Raw genomic sequence first — 22,203 nt, 5'->3', positions numbered from 1 at the left:
TCTGCCACTTGTTAGTTGTGTGACCTCAGACAAGTTACTAACCCTCTCTGTTCTTCCATATATTTATGTGTAAAACAGTGTTATGTTGTGAGAATTAAAGAATATGTGTTTATGCATGTGGTGTGTTTATGTGTATTTATAAATAGTGGTATCTAGAATATCTAGTTTCTTAAGCCATAGTTTCCATTGTTATTATTATTCATAACTAGTGGCCCAGTACACAACATTTGTGCACGGCGGGGGGGTGTCCCTCAGCCCGGCCTGCACCCTCTCCAATCTGGGACCCCTCGGGGGATGTCTGGCTGCCAGTTTAGGCCCGATCCCACAGGGTTCGGGCAGTCAGACATCCCTCTCGCAATCTGGGACCGCTGGCTCCTAACCACTCACCTGCCTGCCTGCCTGATTGCCCCTAACCCCTCTGCCTGCAGGCCTGCTTGCCCACAACTGCTCCCCTCGCCAGCCTAATCACCCCAAACAGCCCTCCCCTGCTGGCCTCATGACCCCCAATGGCCCTCCCCAGCTGGCCTCATGACCCCCAATGGCCCTCCCTGGCTGACCTCATCACCCCGAACAGGCCTCCCTGGCTGGCCTCATGGCCTCCAACTGCCCTCCCCTGCCAGCCTGGTTGCCCCACACAGCCTGGTGTTCAGTTGTTTGGTCGTCCCTCACTAACCCCCCTGCTGTCCTGGTCACCCCACACAGCCTGGTGTTCAGTCGTTTGGTCGTCCCTCACTAACCCCCCTGCCATCCTGGTTGCCCACTCAGCCTGTTCGGTTGTCCGTTTGGTTGTTTCGGATGTGACGGTTACTTAGGCTTTTATTATATAGATTGTCCATCTTTCTTGTATTATTCCAAAACCAAGATCAATCAGAAGCACCACAAATTCCCACAAAGAGCCCACATCAAAGCTTTAGGGAGAAATCTCTGAAAATTTAGAATTTTGACAGGATTATTAATTTTTTGTTCTATCTAGATGTAGATAAATGATCATTGATAAAAATAAAAAAAAAATCTTTGGGGCTTTGATTCCAGGAGTACTAAATAAGAGAACAGTGTATTAACAGGCTTTTTATCCATGGCAACGTGAGAGCGAATCTTAAACCTCAAAGATATGTGTTACATCTTCTGAGACTTACATAAAGAGTATAAGGCATAGTATATATTTTATTAATGACTAATACATTGCATTTCCTTTTGTTCAATAAGAATCACAAAATTAAAACATTTTCAGCTATAATGTTGTTTTACATTTCCAAAGAATACTGTCATTTTTTTTACAGGTTTTGACATTTCTTACATCAACATATTAATCATTATATTAGTTATGCATGTTCTTTAGATTATTCTATATAGTCCAACTGTGTATGATTACAAAGATGTATAAAATAATTATTAACATTTTTCATGGCTTATGAAAACATTATGCTAGATGCAAAATTCAGAAAAATGAGACAGAATGTAAAACTCAGATCATGATCTTTTATAGGCTAGAAATAATTCAAAATGTTTTTTATTAATGCAGGCCATAGACCTGACTGCCTTCCATTTACCTGCATTCCCCTTTTGGGGAAAATTCGGCCTCAACTCCCACCCATGTTTACAATATTGCCCTACAAATTTCCAAAATGGTTCTCATTATCCTGTCATTTCTAATATATCTTTCTGGTCAGCTCTACCCTCATTTCCACAGCCATACTTAAATGTTTCTCTACTCTTCTCAAAACACTGAATCACTCATTCAGGCTCAGTGGATGACCTTACAATCTACTTCACTAGAAAATGAAAAACTAACGAACAATCCTAACCTTGGTTTCCCAACACCAAACCCTAACAGAACAATTTCTTCCTCTTTCCTTTTATTACACTAGTTCCTCTCACATTCAAATTTCTTATAGAAACACTATTTATTTGGTTATTATAATTCTCTTTCCTGGAACATAGACATGTCTTCCAGAGTAAATTCATTGGCCCTCAAGCCTGTTTGAAAATTCAGCAAAATGAAATTTCAATACCACCAAAAAAATTAATGCCCTCAAACTCCTATTTGATCCCACTATCCCACACTTAGCTTTTGTTGCATAATAAACAATTCTGAAAGTACTTAGTGGCCTAAAGGAGTAAACATTTATTATTTTCACAATTTTCTTCATTGGCTGGGTAGTTCTTTTTGTCTCTGCTGGCTTCTCTATGGCTGGATGGTCTAGGGCAGTGGTTCTCAACCTGTGAGTCACGACCCCTTTGGGGATCAAATGACCCTTTCACAGGGGTCGCCTAAGACCATCGGAAAACACATATATAATTACATATTGTTTTTGTGATTAATCACTATGCTTTAATTATGTTCAATCTGTAACAATGAAATTGGGGGTCACCACAACATGAGGATCTGTATTAAAGGGTCATGGCATTAGGAACCACTGGTCTAGGGAGCCCTCACCCAAATGTCTGACAATTTGCAGGTTTATTGGTCTGGTGGCTCACATATGTTCTCTCCTCTTCCAGTAGCTTTGCAGGATTCTTATAAACTATTCATAGCACTATCTTGGGAGCTTGATTTCTGCCCTCTCCAAGAGATATCTGATAAGAGGTATGTACCATTTTCATGGTTATATCAGAGATTCATGATATGATACTCGTATTTGCACAAGTAAATTTAAAACACTCATGCAGGATTTACACCAGCTAGCACTCTCAAGAAAGACATATGACAACCCAAAAGTCAAATTTCATAGAAATTCTAGACAAAGGGTGAAAAATTGAACCAATATTGAGCCACAGAACAGCTATTACTGAACATTGCAAGACCTCAAAATATTTCTGGCTAATTAATATTTTTAAATTTTAAGATAATTTTTTGAGGTAGAAAAATTAATGCCAGATATAGAATGCCTTAAGAAATACTTTGCTTTAATTTCTGAAACAAATAAAAGAACTATTACTATCTTAGAAATAGCATACCCATGTGCAGACATAATAACTAAATCATGCAGTCTTATCACAAGCATAATTTAGAAACTTCAGCTAATGCTTTTGAAGATATAGGCCAATTAACTTTTCTCAAATATGTTGGCTAAAGTTTAGCAATCCAGAGAGAATAGCTTATTACATTTAAAAAATTAACATAAAAATCTATAAGCCTCAGGTATACAGAGAAATATAATAAAAGTATAATATTTCTATTATAATAGAAAGTAATACCAAGGGACAAAAACAGAATTGTTAAATATGTATCAGTTCTCTCCCAATACATTTTATTAATTGTTTCAATTACAGTTGACATACAATATTACATTAGTTTTAGGTGTAAACATAGTGACTAGACAGTAATATAACTCACAAAGTAATCACTTTGATAAGTCTAGTACCCATCTGACACCATTCATAGTTATTACAATATTATTAATTATACTAGAGGCCTGTTGCACAAAGAGATTCGTGCAATAGGCCTTCCCTTCCCCTGGCTGCCAGCACCGGTTTTCCTCCGGCGCCCGGGACCCAGGCCTTCGCTCCGGACCCAGGCCTTCAGTCTCCACTCCGCCGCTTAGCCCCTATGTATGCAAATTAACCGCCATCTTTGTTGGGTTAATTTGCATACTCTCCTGATTGGCTGGTGAGCGTAGCGGATGGACGGTTAATTTACATGTTTGTCTATTATTAGGTAAGATTCCTTATATTCCATCCCTGTTACTCTTTTTTATAACTAACAATTTGTATATATTAACATCTTCTCCCTTTTTACCTAGTCTTCCAACAACCTCCCAATCTGGCAACCATCAAAATATGTTTTGAATCTATGATTTCATTTCTGGGTGATTTATTTTGTATTTGAGATTCCAGACTTAAATGAAATCATATGTATTTGTCTTTCTCTGTCTGATTTATTTCACTTAGTATAATACCCTCTAGGTCCTGTTGTAGATGGCAATATTTCATTCTTTTTAAAGACTGAATAATATTACACAGTATTTCTCTTATGACTTCTTCCTGGAGACTCAGATCTCTATTGAGTCATTCTCTTTGGTGACCCTGTCTCTTAGTTAATGCATTCTTGTGATTTGAATCTACCCCTACTTCTCACTTTCTAAATCTCTCATTTCCACTTAGCTCAATGTTAAACCAAAAAAATAGATATGTAATCATACTTAGAGCAATGATGGAATTGTCAAATAGACATTCAACATTTTTCAGCAGAAAAGATGCCTAAAAGTTTGAGTTGCTCAAGATCTCAGAGTTAAAACCAAATTAAGACTTATAGACTAGTTGTTCTCTCCATTCAATCACACATAATCTTTGCTAAAGTCCTAATAAGACTGCTAAAATGTGCTTGCCTTCTGGTCCTTTGATCTATTTTACAAGAGTCCTCAGGAGTCTAGCACATTTTCAGTAAAACGTGTCTGTCATTCGTATTGCACTTCATCAGGTTTTGCTTACTTCAACCACACACAATATCAGTTGCAGCACCGTGAAGTCTATAAAACTTTCCTCAGATAATAATTTAAAATACATAAAATAGTATAGATTTAGCTACCAACAAAATTATATTGAAATGCAGTTATAAAAACATAAAAATGTGATATGGTAACATATGCTCTTATATAAATTAAAAAGAAAATATATATTTAAAATACTGGCAAAATGTGAAGACAGCTTAAATTAGAACATTTTACTATGACTTAACTCCTTCCACATACTCACCAAACAACAACTGAAGTTAAGGAGCACTAAAGAAAACGTGATTGTACTTCAAGTTTAATGACTGAATAATGACTAGACACAGAATTTCTCATTGTTGGCAGCTGTGTCACATGAGCCTCTATGACAGTGGTTCTCAACCTTGGCTGCACATTAGAATCACCTGGGAATCTTGTTAAAATCCTGATTTCTGGGCCTCATCCTCCAGAAATTCTGTTATAACAAAGAAACAGAATTTCCGGAGAATGAGGCCCAGAAATCAGGATTTTAACAAGATTCCCAGGTGATTCTAATGTGCAGCCAAGGTTGAGACCCACTGCTCTATGACTTCTTCCTGGAGACTCAGATCACATTTATAGTATCTCTGAATTCTGATCTAATTCTAGATGCAACATGCAGAGTAGTAAAATCTGGAATATCCACAAGAGGAGGGGCTGCACATTAAAAAGATATTTTTAGATAGAAGATTTATGAAACTATGAAGCTGGATGCTTTTAACTAGCCAAAGGATCATGTAGGCTTCCAAGAATGGGTAGTACTTTGAATAACACCAAAGTGCCATTGTTATGCTATATTATGAATTGAGGCAGTAGAAAATTAAAAGATGATTTAGAATCAAAACTACATATAAAAATGTCAAAGAACATGATAACACACATTTTATGTTTTGAATTTAGTTGGTCCATTATAAATATGTTCCTACTACTTACTTGTATGTATCATTTCTTCACCTAATTCCTCTGCTCAGTTAATAATTGATCCTCTCTTTTTTTTCAAATAATGGCAGAACAATGCTGCCTATCACACTTCTTGCCACTTTTCAACAAATTACAATCACATCAGCATAGGTATCCCACTACCACAACTTACACTCTTTGCCCTGATCTGATTCAGGAACCTATTGCCTCCCACCCACATTAATTAAATTGTCTTTTGATTTATTGCCCTACTCTAATTAGACATTCAAGTAATTAGAATTAATTCTAATTTCTCCTCATTTCAACCTAGCCAACATAGTGCTTACAAATCATCTTAAAATAAAAATAAGGTTATGTTATTTACTATACCCAAACAAAAGCTAAAACCTTCCTTCTACCTCAAGTCAAATTATCCTATATAATAAAAGGCCTCAGGAGTTCAACCAGGAGACTGGGAGTTTGATTGCTCACTATGACATGTGCTGACCACCAGGGGGCGGCGTGGAACATGGCAGGCGACCAACGGCAGCAGTGGGGGGCTGAGAGAATGAGGGAAGGAGGAGGCAGGGAGGCTGGGAGGCGGGGAACCTGATCGGCCCTGATTGCCGGCCAGGCCCAGGGACCCTACCTGTGCATGAATTTTGTGCACCGGGCCTCTGGTTCCATTATATGACCCTACTCTATATCCTTAATCCCTTGAAGCACCATGTAATCTCTTTACTGATGTTCTCTCTACTTTGATAATGTTCTATGTTTTCTTCAGTTAAAATCTTTCAGTAGATTGACTTCACTGGTTCAAAACAGTACACCTATAATCACTTGAAAAAAATGATCAGCTGATCCGAAATCCAACTGTCTGAGTATTTTTACATATATGTAAAAGTCAAAAATATATTTAAGTTTAATTAAATTTCAATTATTTAAGTAAATGCAAATTTTACTTAAATCATTCTAATGATTCATTTGACAAATGACTAATGTTTTTAAAGTCTACCTTTTAAATGACTGAGGTTTTAAAAAATAATTCATTAGAAGTCATTAAATAACAAGTAAATTTTAACTAATTTTTTTACTATAATAGCATATAAATTGCACATACTTAGTGTTATTAAAAGTAAATACAAAGAGATGCCGAAACTGGTTTGGCTCAGTGGATAGAGCATCGGCCTGTGGACTGAAAGGTCCCGGGTTCGATTCCGGTCAAGGGCATGTACCTGGGTTGCGGGCACATCCCCAGTAGGAGATGTGCAGGAGGCAGCTGATCAATGTTTCTAACGCTCTATCTCTCTCCCTTTCTCTCTGTAAAAAATCAATAAAATATATTTAAAAAAAAAAGAAAAAAGTAAATACAAAGAGAAAAAAGTAACTCTCATCCAAGTACACAATAATCATCTAATTCTTAAAGTAGCCAAATAATTTGATAAATATTAAAAACATTTAACTTATTTTCAAGTCAGTTTGTACAAAAGGCCCTAAAGATTACCTGAACAGGTATTTATGCATTAAAATGTGATTAAATATAGGTGAAATGTAATTAGCTGTCCTAGTCAGACATATCGTCAGGATAAAAAATGGTTGAGGACACTGGTGTCAGGTGACCATTTTCTGTCAGCTGGCTTTGGGTGATTGTACTACAAATAATTTATGACCTATGACACCTTTGTTTTCTCTGAATATATAAATCTTACTTCAACTTCTTGGTCAGCTTCATCTCCTCTATACAGTGGTCCTTGATTTCGTGAGGCTGAAGTAACAAGTTTTTCCTTCCTCTGTAGTCAATTTCACTTTAGATATGTAAGGTTGTCAGATAAAATCACATTGAATCAGTGAGATATCATCTAGTGTATGAATATGTGACTGTCTCCCAATTTGTAAACTAAAATATTTTAATCTTTTATTCAGTACCTAATTTGAATCGAGCTATGAGACAATTACAAATCATACACCACGATGACACTCTGAATTTCATCTTGATGATGTCCTTTGGATCCTTGATTTCAATCTTATTATATACTTGTTACATACAATCTATATATATATATATATATATATATATAAGGCTAAGTGACTGACCTTATGTCCTTCCGACTGGCCGACCAACCAACTGGCCAGTACATATGATGCACACTGGCAATTTAAAAATAAATATTGACTTGCACAAGCATGATACATATAAAGCTCTCAGAATAGATATTATTGAAAACCCCAGTGAAATGATTTGTAATGGATCTATTATTGAAGCTACCTTTGGAAACAGTATATCTATAGATAATATTAAAAATATATCTAAACATGCGATTCTTTGTCCTAAAAATGAGCACATTCATAAATTAAATGAAGAAATTTTGGATACACTTGAAGGAGATTTTCACACCTATTTGAGTGATGATTCCATCAATTCAATGGATGATGCCAAAAGGAAAATTTTCCCATTGAATTTCTTAATAGTATTACTCCTTTGGGAATGCCATGTCCTAAGTTAAAATTGAAAGTAGGTGCAATCATCATGCTACTGAGAAATCTTAATAGTAAATGGGGTCTTTATAATGGTTGGTACTGGGTTTATTATCAAAAGATTGCGACCTAACATAATCGAAGCTGAAGTACTAACAGGATCTGCGGAAGGAGAGGTTGTTCTGATTCCAAGAATTGATTTGTCCCCGTCTGACACTGGCCTCCCACTTAAATTAATTCGAAGGCAGTTTCCCATGATGCCAGCATTTGTGATGACTATTAATAAATCAGAAGGACAAACTTTAGATAGAGTAGGAATATTCCTACCTGAACCCGTTTTCAGACATGATCAGTGATATGTTGCCTTCTCTCGAGTTCAAAGAGCAAGTGTTGTTAAAGTTGTAAATACTTCATCACAAGGGAAATTAGTCAAGCACTCTGAAAGCGTTTTTACTCTTAATGTGGTATACAGGGAGCTATTAGAATAAGTTTAATCAATTTATCAGTCATTGTTTTTATCAATGTTGTTTTTTATCATGTTTTTGCTGTTTTTACATCATGTCTTTGTTGTTGTTATATCATATTGTTATTGTTTATTAATCAATTTATATATTATTTTCATATACATTTTGCTCATTTTCTTTCATCTATGACACTTACATTATGAGAAAGGGCGAATAGTGATATTAAAATATTTCTTCTAATTAATTTCCTTTCAATGTGCATGAATCCGTGTACCAGGCCACTAGTACAAAATATAACTGCAGGGCAAAGACTGCAACAGCACTTAGATTATTGCCATAGGTCAGTTTACTCATTTGCCATTCACTAAACACCCAACCATATCATTTTAGGCAATCCCCTCTGCTGGTAATTCTTTTACCAAAAGGTTATTGATTTGTCTCGAAATAAATTTAACATAAATTACTAGATTTCATCTATAAAGAATATTGTCAACTTGTCTTAAAGCCAAAAGGAGACATATGTACTACTATTTGTAATACTAAACAATAAAATAAAATAAAATACCTTTAGAAATATCTCTCCTCACGTGTATGAAAGCGTTAGAAACACCTAGTTCAAAGATTTGAAACTTGAGCTACTATAGTGTTTTATTTAAAGGCCAAAGACCAGCACTTCTTAATTAGTAATTTTTCAATATATTGACTCTTCCAGCTATTTGAAGGATGAGCTGTGTTCTATTTGAAAGCCCACCCAAAAGCCTGTTCTTTCTATTTGCTTAGTGACTTGGATCTGTGAACTTTCTTAAAGTGTTACAATAGGTATAATTCTAAGACTTTCAATATTCCACTGACCTTTTAATAAAGATTAATATTCAGTAAATAAATTTCTTTATCTAAAAATTACCAAAAAGGGGGAAGATTTTTCTATTGCTAAATGCAATTGAAACAAAGACAGATGAGGAAAGAACATTGGCCAACAGACTGATCGATTTTAATTTCATCACAACTGGAGCAACCACTAAACTTTTTGGATCTCTCTTTAAAATGAGGATGTCATTTCAGATAACCTTTAAATTTCCTGTCAAATTTAGCATTTTACCAAGACCTTCAGGAGACAGAAGTTATAACTGTGACTATATCTGACAGAATTAATGAGATTCAAATAAAATAATTTTATTTAAGCCTTTTAAAAAGTTTTTCTACCCTTTCTTCATTAAGTGTCTCTGTCATTGGCATTAGTGGCCCAAATTAAAACATCTCTAATATGTTAGTAGCTTTTTGTGTAAATTTTGAACATCATTGCTTTTTGATCAAATAATTTTCGTTGTTTCTTTTCATTGCTGCTCACAGCATCCCAAAATTTTAAATATATGCATACTTACATATATACACACATATGTATATATATATATATATATATATATATATATATATATATACTTACTAGAGGCCCGACGAAATTCGTGCAAGAGTAGGCCTTCCTTCCCCCTGCTGCCGGCTTTCCTCTGGCACCCAGGACCCCAGCTTGCTTCCCTCCAGCTGCCCACAGGCACCTGGAACCCAGGCTGGCTTCCCTCTGGCCACAGGCAGGCACCCAGGATCCGGACCTCCCTCACAGCCCCGGCTTTGTCTGGAAGGACTTCCAGTCTAATTAGCATATTATACTTTTATTATTATAGACTAGAAAATCGTGCACATTAAAAGGGAATTAGAGGAAATATTTGCTATTTGCCCTTTCTCTATAATAGAAGTATCTGGCCAGCCCCACCCCCATTGGGTGACACTAAGACCAGGCTGGCCCCACCCCTGTCAAGCCCAGCCGGGTAGGGGACGCAGCTTCACATCCCGGTGCTGGGGCAGGGGGCACGGCCTCAGGTTCCCCAGTCCTGGCATGCGCCACACAACCTCACCCAGACCCCAGCCCGCTGCGCCACGGGACCCATCAATGCACTTCCTGGTGACTGGTTGTTTGGTCGTTACAGATGAAAATAAAGTCATGCATTTAAGCATGCACATTCATTTTCAATGCCTGATTTGTCTACGTTCTCTAATTGCAAAATAAATAAGATCTTCAGCCAGATAGCATCATAATGCCAAGTTCTTTATATAATGACACATACCATTCTCTCCACTCAGTATGCTCCATTTGAATTGATTAAGTGTATGTGACTCATATGAAAGGCACTGCTGCTTGCTCTTAATAGAGGACGCATTAGCTCATTACCTAACACAGTGGTTGGCAAACTCATTAGTCAACAGAGCCAAATATCAACAGTACAATGATTGAAATTTCTTTTGAGAGCCAAATTTTTTAAACTTAAGCTATATATGTAGGTACATTGTTATTAACTTAATTAGGGTACTCCTACAGCTTAGGAAGAGCCACACTCAAGGGGCCAAAGAGCCGCATGTGGCTCGTGAGCTGCAGTTTGCTGATCACGGACCTAATGCCATAAAGTGGTTTAAATGGCATATACTGACTTGAAGAACAGAAGGAAGAATAACAAAACAAAACAAAACAAAACAAAACAAAACAAAACAAAAAAACACAAAAAACAATGTTCACTGCTGTGGATGGCAGAATCCTCTCCCTTTCCCTTGTTTTTTTCTGCTTTTCCCATGAACCTATTTGCACTCTCCCTCAAAATTAACACAGAAGACAAAATCAGATGCTGTAATCTGCATTTTATAGTGCCATGTGAGTACAAAGAGGTGTTTTTCAATCTTTACTTTTTTTTAATCAATGCAGCTCAAACTTGCTCCCAACGTTCCAGGATCCAGGCCCACATGGCTGTGCGGACACGCCTTTGCTAGGTGCTGTGAGGCTTCAGGGCTGGGGCAGGGAACACGCCAGGAGTTGCTGGAAACGAATCAACTCTCCTCTCTACATAGCAGGAGTCTTTTCATTATAAAATCAAAGCAGCAGCGTTTTCCTTTACCCCCATCCCCAGCCCTCCTCTCCCGGGGTGTAGGAAGGGGCTGGGAGGATATTTACTCTCGGCTCTTTGATTTCTCTTATGTTACTGAACCCAGTGTCAGCTGCTTCTCTGAGCACAATGCCAGCTGGCTCAGGGCTAGCCGCACCTGGAAGGCAAGCGGCAGAGCTGACCAGGGGCTTTGACCAAGCCCGAGCGCACAGGTCACAGCAACCTCGGCAGGCAGGCTGCTCCCGAAGACTCTAGGCCCCTCCCAGCTCCACACACCAGCTCCCTGCACTCCCCCTTTCCGCCACAGGCACCACCAGCGTGGTGTACCCCAAGGCTTGGTGTGCAGATGCCAGAGTTGCAGGTTTAAGACGCTCTGCCTCCTTCTGGCACTTTGAGCCATAAGCGCCGGCAGGGACCTTTCCACTCGGTCTTGGTCTTTGGTCACTACTGATGTTTTCTGGACTCTCTAGGCCAGGGACAGCCAGGACCTTCGCCTCTAACCAATGCCATGCCTGCAGCCTGCCTGGGGTACCCCCAGCCCTGGGAAAGCATGGGGGTGTGGCCGGCCTCTGTGAGGGGCCATGGGGAAGTAGGGAGGTTGGCTAGCCCCCACCCTCAATTGGGGTGGGAGAGGTTCATCAGGGGTGGGGCTGGGGAGGAGCTAGGCAGGGCAGCCATCTTGTGATGGTGTTATGGTGTGAGTGTCAATTTGCATATTACCTCTTTATTATATAGGATACTACATATTTACATACATATTTGTTTTGGAACTTTTATATAAAGTGAAAATTTTTCTTAATTGATCCCCTCTTTTTCATTGAACAGTCATTGAACTTTGGCATCTGTAATTTGGTAATAACTGCAGGTCCCAGTTAGGTACATTGCCTCCCAGTAGAGATTCTTGGCAAAACCACCAGCAATACACTTTTACTCAGATCTCAACTAAAATAACAACAGTCAGCATTTAATGAATTGATATTACATTCTATGTCTTTCCAGACATCACTTGATGTTTCCTTGTTTGCTGGTGCATTTAGAGATTTCCCTTGTTGATAATGTTTTTTGTGTTGCTACCAAATCTAATTTGGCTTTTTGCAGAGCCTTTGAATTTTTTATAATAAAGGCATTTACAGATGCCAGTAGATAAATTAGCACCACAAATGCAGCTAAATTGCATAATCACACCAATTGATTTTGTGTTAACCTTCAAGATGTATAGATACCTGGTGGCATCTCTGTCAAAAGAAGGCAATGAAAGCCAAAGCCCTTCCATTTTCAGATAACGGGGAAAAGCGTATCAAGGGACCTTACAAAAACACAATGCTCCAAATGAAATTTCTACCTGTTTAGAGACGCTTACAGAGTGATAGCACTTTAACATGGCATTTAAACACATATGAAGGCTCACACACACACACACACAAACATTCTTAAGGGAATTCCTAAACACATAAGAAAATACTAGAAATAGCTGTCATAATTGACCATGACTTCTTTGTCTTTTCATTATCAAGGTGAAAATTAATTTATATTATAGTTACTTAAACTTTAGGTTTTTTCTCTCTCCCAAAATGGCTGTGCTTCTCAGTATAAATAGAATATCAGAAGATCAATGTGACTTTTGTAGAATCTCCTCAAGTTAAGTCAAAATATACAGTGACTTAATGTTGACTTAGTGACTATATGTTGATTCCAAATACTTGGGCAACTCTGTGAGTGTAGCTGTGGAATAGTCTGGCTGGCCATTGGAAATTATTATATTTGAAATATCTTGAGAATAAAGAAAATCAAATTCATGGTCTCTGTTATACAGATGAAATAATGTTTTTAGTACATCTCATACTAGCTTGCATTTGGGACTACCTGTATCAAATAATCCTAAAGTGCATTTGCACATAGTTTCTAGAGTTCTTTTAAGTCATAGAATCACTTTCCCTCAGACTACAATAAAATTATTTATAAAATTAAAGTGTTGCCCTAACCGGTTTGGCTCAGTGGATAGAGCGTCAGCCTGCAGACTGAAAGGTCCCATGTTCGATTCCTGTCAAGGACATGTACCTTGGTTGGGGGCACATCCCCAGTTTTGGGTGTGCAGAAGGCAGCTGATCGATGTTTCTCTCTCATCGATGTTTCTTACTCTCTATACCTCTCTCTTCCTCTCTAAAAAAAAAATCAATAAAATATATTTTTAAAAAAATTAAAGTGTTATTTTTCAGAAATAATACAGTAAGATGATGTAGATGGAAATAAACTAAAAAATAAGCTCTATACCTAACATTTAAATATACAATTTTGTCATCAAATCCTCTTAAAGTTAATTTACTTCCTTACTAGTCTAGGGATAGCATATACAGGGGAAGGATCAAAAGCTTAGGAGTCATGTTGACTTAGGTTTGATTTCTGGCTTTTCTTCCTACCTTACCTTTCAGATTTACAATTTTCTCATCTATAAGAATGTGATAAGAATACTTTATATGATTTTGTGAGAATTACAGCTATAAGGGATTTAGCATTGTTTGGGACAAATTAACACATACCAGTGCCCATTTTTCTATTACTCTATTCATAATCACACAAAGCATGAGTATAGTATGTAGTTCACTCAATGCTGTGCTCCATAGATCCCCTTCAGGACTGAAGGATTTATTCTCCCAGATACCAGAGGTGGTCCTGGTTGACAATCCTCAACTTTTAGCCTTTGCTAAAGCAAGCCACCTCACCCAAGGTCAAGCTCCCTTCCCGATGGCAGCCTATATTCAGTGATTGGTTGATGAAAAGTTTATAAAGACTTAGCCACCTTACTCTAAATCCAACAACTCTGAAGGGCTTTTTCAGCTTCATTCCACACATGGAGTTGCCTGAGTATTCATTTTAACTATTTTAACATTTTAACATTTAGTCTCATCTTGCCCATTTCCCATAGTTACTTTCTTCCTTCTCCCTACATATGCTCATCCCATGAGTATCCTCCCCCAAAACTCCTGTAGTTAATTTACATATGAGTTGGCTGCACATTTCCAGAGAATGTGAAACCTATATCTTCTTGCAGAGTACTTTTACATTTTATATTATAACTAGAGGCCCAGTGCATGAAATCTGTGCACGGAGGTGAGGGGGAGGATATCCTCAGCCCAGCCTGCACCCTCTCCAATATGGGACCTCTTGGGGGATGTCCGACTGACAGTTTAGGCCTGATCCTGGGCCTAAACTGGCAGTTAGACATCCCTCTCACAATCCTGGCCCACTGGCTCCTAATTGCTCACCTGCCTGCTGCCTGGTTGCCCCTAACTGCCCCCCGCTGCCGGCCTGGTCTCCCTCAACTGCTCCCCCTGCTGGCCTGGTCACCAACTGCCGCCCCTTCTAGCCTGGATGCCCCTCACAGCCCTCCTGCCAGCCTGGTCACCCCATGCAGCCTGCTGTTCAGTTGTTTGGTCATCCCTCACTAACCCCCCTGCTGGCCTGGTCACCCCACGTAGCCTGCTTGTTCAGTTGTTTGGTCGTCTGTCACTGACCCCCGAGCCGGCCTGGTCGTAGGCAGCCATCTTGTGAAGGAGTGGGGGTTAATTTGCATATTACCTCTTTATTATATAGGATTCTTCTGGTTAGAGTTTTCATGATTTTTTTATAACTGCCCTTTTAACCATGCTATATTATTATATTTAAAAAGTGTCCCTTTGTAGCAGCATATAATTAATTTTTGTTTTTATCCTGTCTGACAATCTTTGTTTATTCATTAATTATTCAGCCCATTGATATTTAAGGTGATTACTGACATATTTGGTTTGACAACTGTCTTTTAAGTATTTGTTTTTTTATTTGGTTCTGCCAGTATTGTTTTGGGGGGTTAAGTATTTATTTAATTTTCCACTCTGTACTTGTCAATTAAATATTGTTTTCTTATTTTATATTGCTGATTCTCTCTCTCTCTTTTTTTTAATCCTCACCGGAGGACAATTATTGATTTTGGAGAGGGAAAGAGAGAAAAAGAGAGAGCTTGAGAGAGAGAGAAACATCCATTGGCTACCTCTGGTATGCACCCTGACCTGGGTAGAACCTGTAACCTATGTATGTACCCTGACCAGGAATATAACCCTTAACCTTTCAATGTACAGGACAAAGCTCCAACCAACTGAACTACACCAACCAAAGCCATTCCTGATTCTTAATCAATGTAAATTAGTCTTTTACCAAATCCTGTACAATGCAAGGGAATTAAAATACTTTAAATCCAGTATTTTGTAATCATATATATTTTAGTTCTTGCTTTTGTGTTAACTATTTTCTGTTAACTCCAGTATCTAGATATTAAAACCTCAAAAGTCATTATTCTTGTTTTATGGAGTCACTATTCATTTGTATGTTCTCTTTGTTATTCTTTCCTGCCTGCATTTATATGTTCCCACCTGGAATAACATTTTATCTGCTGAAGAACTCCGTATTAGATGTTTTCTCTTAATTTCATCTGTTTTTTATTTGTTTTTAAGTCCTCTTTTAACTTTTTGTTTTTAAAGTTATTTTGTTGGGTATAGTATTAAAGAATGGCAGTTATTTTATTTTTGTCCTTTAAAAAGTCAATTTTATTATACTTTGGGTTTCTTCTTTTCTGTTTAAAAACCCATTGCCATGCTTATGCTCCTTGGATGATAGAATATCTCCCTTCCCCCTTCATCCCAAACTACATTTTAAAAATTCTCTTCATTATAATTTTCAGCAATTTTACTATCAGGTACCTCCATGTAGTATTCTTGAAATTTATCTTTTTTAAAAATATATCTTTATTGATTTCAGAGAGGAAGGGAGAGGGAAAGAAAGATAGAAACATCAATGATAAGTGAGAATCATTGATTGGCTGCCTCCTGCACATCCCCCACTGGGGTTCAAGCCCACATCCCAAGCATGTGCCCCGACTGGAATCGAACCTGGGACCCTTCAGTCCATAGGCTGACACTCTATCTACTGAGCCAGACCAGCTAGGGCTTGAAATTTATCTTGATTGAGGTTCATATTCCTTTACTCCTTTCTAAATATGCGCATTACAAAGGTCTTGAAAAATCTCTACATTATCCCCTCAAATATTCCTTTGTCCCCATCTACGTTTTTTCTTCCCCTTGAATCCAGTTATTTGTGTGTGGACTATTCTTTAGATGCCTTATGTATCTTATAGTCTTTTCTGTATTTTTGATCCTTCTTTTTTCTTCTCTGTTAACCTTCCATATTGTCATCTCTTAAAATATGAATCATATTTTTATTAAAACTATTTTCTGTTAACTCCAGTATCTAGATTGCTTGTGAGCCTTTTTGTTATGTGGGGCGGGGGGGGGGGGGGGGAAGGGGGAGGGGAGGCATGTTCTGCTTAAGTCAAATTTTTTTTGGCATGCCTGATTATTTTTTTGAAGACTGAATATTTTAAGCAGTAGAGATAATTTAAGACTCTGTACGTATTATCTTTCTTCATAGAGAATTTACTTTTGCCATTAGGGGTAGTTAGTATAAAGGAAGATCACCTTAACCCAGCGGTTCTCAACCTGTGGGTCGCGACCCCTTTGGGGGTCGAACGACCCTTTCACAGGGGTCGCCTAAGACCATCCTGCATATCAGATATTTACATTACGATTCATAACAGCAGCAAAATTACAGTTATGAAGCAGCAACGAAAATAATTTTATGGTTGGGTCACAACATGAGGAACTGTATTTAAAGGGCCAGAAGGTTGAGAACCACTGCCTTAACCCATTTAAGATTTAGCTGATTTGAAAACTGGTATAGTCTACCATTTTCTTAGAGTGTTGCCTTTATGGGTCAAAGCTGAAAGCATGGGGTGTTTATTTATTCTCCTTTACCTTAATGGGTTTTACACTATAATTGTCTGTTTCCCTATCTCCTTTACCATGAAAATTCTCTGCTCAACTCTTTATTTTTTCTCAGCCTCTCAGCCATAGCTTGATAAATGCAAATGCATAAGGGAATAAGAGGCACAGAATGTCAGGTTTATTTACCTAAACCCTCCTCTTACCAGGATCTTAGTCATTCAAATCTTGACTGCCTTGTTAGTTTCCCAATGTCTTCAAAGAGATTGCTTTCTTTTGTTTTGTTTCATATTTTATTTAAAATTACTAGGTTCTCTAAGCAAGAGGGATGGGTTATACAAACTGATTTACCATAGACAGAAGTAGAAGTAGAAGTTTAAGACCTAATTCATTTTTGTTTCTCCGGCACCTAGTAAAATGCTTGCTGTTTCAGCAGTCATGCAATCAATATTTGTTAAATGATTTAAGGTAAGAAATAGCATTTTGCTTTAAGAGAAAAGATAGTAATTCAGTTATATTGTTGCTTAAGTGTTAGGGATTATAGTGATCAGATATAAGGCTGATAAGATCATCAAAGGCTAGACTTTAAAGGGCTTTCAATGTGTTTGAACATTATTGTGAAAGTAATAGAAAACATTGATTTTCTTGCTTCTATATATTGCAGTGAAATCATCAGTTATAGATCCTATGGTCAACAGGCATTTATTTTTGACTCATGATGTACCATGCATTTTGTCAAAGTAGAAGCTGGTACCAAAGATGTCAGTTCTAGTTTTTAAGAATCATAGAGTTTATAAGTAAATAGGGAATAAGGATTTGATTTGTGTACAAAGAAGTCCAATATTTATGTGTGTCAGAGTTCTTAAATATGAGCAACAAAAAATGATCCTAGCTGATCTAAAAACAATTGTTGTGTATTAAAATAATGTTAAATAACTTATAGATTCTCTGGGAGGCCAGGGAATCAGCTTTGTTAATTAGCAAGAATCAATTTCCATATCATGTTACATTACTGGTTTGGTAAAGATTGTCAAATCTCCATTGGCTTCTTTCTTTCAAGGACACTTGTGATTACATTTAGGGCTCACCAAAGTAGTCCAAAATAATTTCACATCTAGAGGGAAAGCGGGGGAAGGGAAGGTAGAACAGGATATGGGGAGATAATTGATAATGGAAGGAGACCTGAATTGAGGTGTGAACACACAATACAATATACAGATAATGTATTATAGAATTGTATACCTGAAACCTATAACATTTTATTAACCAATGTTACCCCAATAAATTCAATAAAAAATAAAAGATCACTAATCACATTTACAAAGATTCTCTCTCTCAATATATATATGTATGTTTCAGAGATTAGAACCTAATATTCTAACTTTTTGGAGGCCTATAATTCAGCCTACTGCAAGCATTGCCCTAAAAAGAGTACAGAAGCAGTAAGGAGAATAGAATTGCCCCTATTAGGCTACAAACTAAAGAGATTTAAAAAAGCTTGAAACAGAATCACTCTTTTCAACATTTTTATTTGAAAAATATAACTATTTTTAAATTAAAATATGCTGCTGAGATTCACACATACTGGGTTTATTATTGTTACTTATTATTTTTATATTGTTTATTTTAAGTGAATTCATAAATAAACATTCTATATGTCTTAGAATCAATAGACATAACCTTCATAAACAAAAGTTTGTGGGGATCTTTAATAAAGGGTGCAAAACAAAACAGAAGAATTGTGAGAACTTCTGCATTACCAGCACTTATGTAGGAGAAACTAAGAAAAGCTGAATTTCCAGGAGGCAAATGACTGCTTTTTAAAAATTGCTGTTGAATATGTGCCTTGTATAGTGTCTGAAGCCCAAAATAGCAAATCGCTATCATTGACTTTATATATCCTATATGATAAAAGCCCAGCGACTGAACTGTGGAACGACCAGAACAACCGCGGCCCCTCGCCCCGACTGGCCCCGCCACCGAGCAGGCCCCCCCATGCTGATTGGGGGAGGGTCTGGCCAGCAAACTGCTTGTGGCCCCTCACCCTGCTGGTCCCGCCCCCAAGCAGCTCCCCAAACCCCTAAATCACTGCCTGGCTCCCTGGAGCAAGTACATTTAGTGAAAGCACAAGAAAATAATTATCAGTCCCTTCTGTCCCCAACCAGCATCTCCAGAGGACTCTGCTAATACTGCAGCCAAGGTGTGGAACTCTCCCTCCATGGCCCTGCAGACCCAGGGGATCTTCCAAGTTAGTAAAAAAGGCTACCTAAGCATTAATGGGATGGTGGCCCTTTGCTGAGGAATGTAGAGAGGCTGGGTGGGGATTTTGTGAAATTGCAGTGCCTTGCAGATTAGGTGAGCTTTCAATCTCTCTTTAAAAGGGGCGGTAAAGAGGACCTGCAGGCTGCCAGGAGCAACAGTGAAGGGTAGGCACATTTAAAAACAGAAAAACTTTTAAACAAACAAACATGAAGATCATATTCGGAAACTGAGGGCAGAGCCCCAGGAAGAACACAAAAATCATTAAAGGGCCATCATCCATCTTCTTATATGTTTGCAAACAACACATAAACAATTTCATCTCATGGCATGTGAAATGCAAAACAGTTTTGTTGGTTTTCTTTTGGCCATCCTTAAAGTATAATTAGATCCAGCTGGGGGAAAGCTATAGCTTCCAGCATTAGACCCTACAGCTGGCCCCGCCCAATGGCCCCCCATCAGGGCGGGCCTGTTGGACCCCACCCATGCATGAATTCGTGCACTGGACCTCTAGTAATGGTATAAAAAGGAACACTAAGTTGAGATTCTAAATATTCTTGAAACCAAATTCCTTGAGTAGCTTTTACATCTCTCCAAGAATACTATGGAATTTACCTTCAGTTGAAAGCTTCCCATATTACCTCCTAGGCTATTATCAATGTCAGTGATGTCTAATAACATGCTTCTTAATTATTGCCTGCCTGTTAAATCACTACATCTTTAATCCTCTAACCAGAATGCAAACAATTCTCTCTTGCAGCTACCAAAGATAGCCTTCAAATTTCTTCTTAAATACAGGAGAATTCTGTGGTTTTTCGAAAGGACTCATAAGGATGGATAAATGCAAGAGCTTTCTCTTTCAAATATGTCTTTCAGCTGCACAAAAAGTTCTGCAGGTTACTGTGACATTATATGGATCATCTTTGGATTATTTGGAACTTTTTGTGCGGTTATGCTTGTCTTTGTTCTTATTGACTAGACTGTGACTTAACAAGGGGTGGGTTTAATCAATCTCTGAACAGCAGATGTCAAGTATTTGGAGTTAAAACAGACCTTGGACTAAATCCTCTATCAGCCATGTCCTAGTTGTAAACCATCGTGAAATCACTCAATTCTGAAGATTAGTCTCATCTACTGTATGTAAAATAGGAATAACAGTATCAATTTAAGAGGTTTGTGTTAAAATTGAAAATTCCATAGGCAAACACAACTATTGCTAAAGGGTTTCATGAATAAATACATTTAGAATATTAAAGCCTAGAAAATTAAAAGGATAATAATATTAAGACTAAAAAAATAGTTAAAGACCTCTTTTCCTACAATCCATCTATTCATTCATTTATCTGTACATCCTCACATTCAATAAACTTTGTTTTGTGGTGGGTAAATGCAAATTAGAACATTATCTTGATGAGAAGCATGTAGTATAGCTGCAGAGATTGGCTTCGAATAAATGAATATAATTAATTCTTAAAAGCAACAAAATAATACTGTATAGAAAGTTCACTGAGAGCATGGCAAAGGGAAGTGTTTACACAGGTGAGGATTTGAGTGAGATTAATAACATGTGAGTGTCTGGTACTTAGAGGTCTGAATACCAGGGAATAAAAATCGCTTGATACTAAATAATAAATTTTGCTAGTAGACAATGAGTAACCACTGTCAGTCTTAAAATATGGTGTAGTGAACAAACTCTAAGATGGATGGCCTCCAGGGTCCCTACATCCTAATATTCACACCTTTGTATTATTCCCTTCCTGTGAATATGGGTGAAATTAGTGACTTGTTTCCAAACAGAATATGGCAAATATAACAAGATGTACTCAATTGTGCTACGTAAGAATACAATGCCAGTCTGGGAATGGACTCTCCATTGAGGCTTTGAAGAAGCAAGCTGACATGTAGTAAAGAACAGGGTCATGCGGGAAAGACATGAGGGCAGCCTTCAGCTTCCAGTCAGCAAGAAACTGAAGTACTCAGTCCAACAGTTCCCAAGGAACTGAGTGTATCCACCAATTATGTGAGGGAGGAAGCAAAGCTTCCCCACTTGAGCCTTTAAATGAGAAGACAGGCCTGGCCTATACCTTGATCGATGCCTTGCACAGGACAAAGTTATGATTCCTACCCACGGTAATTTTGAGATATTAAAATATGTTGTTTTAAACCTATAGTTTTGTGATAATTTGTTACATAGTAATAAATAACTTTTCAAGGATATTGACCTTTTTTATTTTTTAGAAACATACGTAGCAGTAAAGAAGATGCTCTAGTGTTCATCAAATTTGAACCTGTTACTTCCCCATCATGTCTAGAGTCTGTTCTTTAACTCAGATTGCAATATTCTCCAATGAATTATGTCTGATTTAGGCCAGATGGAGTCACATAACATTTTCACTATTAGCCACACAGTGGGTAATTTAATGGGAAATAATATGCTTATGAGACAATATTTTTACTAAATGTCACTGGCTTTTGAAAATACTAGTGAAACACATTGTCACTAAGTAATCATGCACAGTATTACCATGCACCATCGTATGTTTCTGGGAAATTTTAGGCAAAGTGCTCTTTGTTTTCACCTGAGGATTTTCTAAATTAAATTTTCTTTCTCAGGAAAGGTTTGATTTATGTTTAAATCTATCAGGGATGCTGGCAGGAAAAGCAAGTTTTGTGACAATGTATTGTGAACAGTACATGTTTGACAGCATGTGTCATGCTTCATCTAAAATAAGAGTTATTAGATTCTTGTAGCCAGTAATCAAAGTTCAATTGCATTTTCCCTAGGAAAAACTTCCAGTAATAATAAAAATTGTTACAAATAAGTGTACCAAAGAAATAAATTCTCTATTTAAACACACTTCGGAAATGCAGTCCATATAGCAATGGCATTATTAATCTTTGA

This window comes from Myotis lucifugus, unplaced genomic scaffold (assembly GCF_000147115.1).
Source record: "Myotis lucifugus unplaced genomic scaffold, Myoluc2.0 scaffold_407, whole genome shotgun sequence".
Taxonomy (NCBI): domain Eukaryota; kingdom Metazoa; phylum Chordata; class Mammalia; order Chiroptera; family Vespertilionidae; genus Myotis; species Myotis lucifugus.
This window is presented reverse-complemented; position numbering follows the sequence as displayed.